We start from the raw sequence: 3,661 nt of genomic DNA on the forward strand, positions 1-3,661 counted from the left end.
AAGTCACAACGGTCATGGATAAAGAATCTTCTAAATGATTATTTTCTCTGGGAACTATAGTAAAATTAATAGCTGAGAAAAAATTATCGACTAAGTCCCAAGCCTGATTTTGATAGGCTTTCAGTCGAGGATGCTCAATTTGACATATATTTCTCATTTGTTTAATTACTAGATTAGACTCATCGAATATAGCTAAATTTTAAATGTTAATTTTTCATGTTATCTCGAACCCTAGGACGAGAGCTTCATAGTCATTGAGCTCATTCGTTATTTCAAAATTTAACTTAAAAGGAAAGGTTACATTATATTGATTCAGTAGGATTAAAATGATTACTTCCCTTGACTTGGCTTTACAAGATGCATTGTCCAAGAACATTTTCTATACAGTGTTAGAGTCCATCTGTATCTTAGGCATGCACTCATTCTCATGCACCAAATATTTTTCTTTGTCCGATATGGTAAGGAAAAAATTACCTAAGTTATCATTGTATGCATACACTTGAGAGTTCTGAGGGTACTTCTCTGAGCTAAAGGTGCAAGTAACTCGATATTTTTTATAAAAAACGACAAGTTACCTCCCCCACCGAAAACAAATACATGAATAGTGGCATAAGATAAATCTAATTGCAAGAAGCCACCTAATTTAGCTCCCCAACTATTTGAAAGAAGCATACCACAGTTGGGTGGGACATCGACCACCTCTACATCGATGACTGTGCTCTTTAGAGATACTTGGGAAACAACCAGCACTAGGTCTTTAATCGTTCCCATACACCTTACCCTGTCGGGTAATATCCAATCCTAGCTTGTCCATAATTTCCTTGAGCATTAAATTATGGGATGCCCCGACATCCAACAAACAATTCTTCAAATTCCAATCATGGATTTTCAGACTAATATAAAAGGTTAGGATTAGATTATCATCCTTCTCTGGGTACGGTCTAATGGTAATTTTCAGCGTGTCATCTTGGATATTAATTGTATCTGTGAATTCAAGATCATGTGTAGGGGTGATGTTATTTCTTAGAAATGTGTTAATCTCTGGTTTATAAGCATGAACTTTGATTATTTCACATAAAGGCATATGTATTTTTAATTTATTCAACTCGTTTTGTAGACTAAAATTAGACATAGGGTGAGGATTTAGGTCTTGGGGATCAAAATGATTTAGAGTATCTTGAACTTTATCGTGGGGACAAAGAGCCTTTCTTGCTATTTTATCTTTGTCTATGTACTCCTTTATGGGTATTAAATTATACTTGCGTTGGAACTATGCCCCCAAGTTTTCTACAAAATGTTGGAGGCTTGGAGTCCAAATATTTTGTTCAATATACTTAGCTAGCAATTTCGTCATCATAATCTTCTAAGATATCAACATTTTTTCTCTATCGAGGTTAGCTGGTGGGTTCATCTCCCCGCTATCTCATTTGTATGATTTGAGGGTTATAAGGGTGATGATATGAGGCTGAAGGGGTAATTAATGTTTCAATTAGGATATTTTTTTTTCATTAGGGTGAACATTTTGCTCTAGAGGTGGATTTTGGGGAGAAAGCACTAGTGCCTTGTTACAAATCTCTAATCTTTGAATTTTATTAGTTAAATACTTAATAATATTGGCCATCAATTCAATATTTTGTTCATGAGAATATGAAGAGCTAGGAAGCTAAGGGGTGGTTTCTTTAACCTTTTTCTTACCCTCAACTTTACTCTCTCTAATGCCACATTTCCAAGTAGCGATTATATTTCCTTTGGAAGAACAACCCTGAGATTGTGCATAAAAGAGAGTGGAAGACTCTTTCTCTCAACATCAATGAGAGCTCACCATAAAGAGCAGAAGAATAGGTGACAATAGCTGCAGTCTCAGAAGGGCAGATGTCAATTAGTAATTGATTATAAAATTCATGAACCTATTATTGAAGTCATTAATAGACTCATCTCGTATGAGCTTCAAAGCTCCAAAATCAGTCAATAATAATTGGTTTCTCTTCTTAACTCTGTATTTCTTAAGAAGAAAATCAACTATTCTTTCCATAGAGCTAATGGTATTAGGTCCTACGGTTCTAAACCACTTGCGAGCATCTCCTTCAAGACTTTGCATGGAAATACAAATATCATCATACTTAGCTTTGAGGTTTTCGCAGTATTTTTGGAACTTAACAACATGTTCCTCAACTATGTGTTTTCCTTCATTATCCAACCTAGGCATATTCTTATCATATTTTTCAATAATATCATGTAATGACCCCTAGAAATTAAGGGTTTTATAACACACATTGACCTAGGAATTGGTAGGAGGGGAAGGAGGAAGAGGTGATAGTTATTGCTAAGGGAAAGTAGGTGAGAAAACTCTAGGAGATAAGAGGATAGGGATAACCTGAGTTTGATTTTGATAGGTTGATGGACTAGGTATAGATTTAGACTCGTGAGTAAGAGTGATTGGTTGCAGACTCTCACTTCTTCTAGGATTGAGGTATTTTGGGCACGTTTATCTAAATTATTTGAGTTGTTTTCTTCTATCTACAATATTTACTAAAATTTCTGGGTCATTTAAAGGTTTGTGACTAGTTTGAAGTCATCAAGAATTTCTGGATCACTGGGTATCTAGTTTGAAGTCACCAAGAATTTTTTACATAATCATATCATCAAATTTCAAAAATGAAACATATATGGCATTTGTTATGTGAGTAACTAGTCAAATTGTGAATGTGCAGATTCATCAACAAGATTTGGACCTCAACATTTCTTGTTGTCACAGACAATGGGATTCGTCTACGTCTACTCATATTCTTATGCTAGAACCTCCTAGTTCCATCGTACTTTGTGAGGGGTAAGAGAGACTTAAAAATTCAGATTATAAAGACCATTTAGAATTCTACACTCTTTGTCTAACCCAAAAAGAATGTGCGAATGTGTTGTAGCGAAAACCCAACACCCCCCATTTTTGACTTATTGACTCATATAATGGGGACCCTTTCCATTAATTTTTGGCTAAGCATCTTTTATGATTTTTATTTTTGTTAACTGTCTTACATTTTTTTATTTTTTTAGTTTTCAATGGATTTCTATTTTGATTGTATTGTTGAATCCGACTTCTAGAAAACTTTCCATTGATACTTGTTTTGTCTCATTTGGTCAACCGGTTTGTAAATGACACTCTTTTGGAGTTTGATCATTTGTGTCGCCTGGGTCAAAAAATGTATTAAATGCACCCATGTTTTAATACTCGTAGTTAAAATAGGCATTCATTGTAAACAATAACTCTTCATTTTTACTATTTCTTTCCTTTTTCACTAAAGGCACTACAAAATGACAGAGTTAGATTGCACAATGGATGAAAACACGTTTCATAATCTTGGTAATTTACTCTAATTTATTATTTTAAAACAAATTGCCAAGACGTGAATCTCAAAATTGTAAAATAGTTGAAGTCAAATTTTTAGGATTATTAATTCACATGGACCCCACTTATCCTCATTTAATAAATAGCCCCTAAGATCCACATCACAAAAAACTTATAAAATAAAATAATATTCTAGAAAATTTCTCACAAAAACAATTTCTCGCAAAAAAACTCTCGCAAAAATTTCTTGCAATATCTTATCGCAAAAAACTTAAACATTAACATTTAACATTTCAAAACACAAAAGTGCAATAAGTTGAT

This window comes from Pinus tabuliformis, chromosome 3_2 (assembly GCF_031772625.1).
Source record: "Pinus tabuliformis cultivar Carrire ecotype Pingquan chromosome 3_2, CPIR1, whole genome shotgun sequence".
NCBI classification, from domain to species: domain Eukaryota; kingdom Viridiplantae; phylum Streptophyta; class Pinopsida; order Pinales; family Pinaceae; genus Pinus; species Pinus tabuliformis.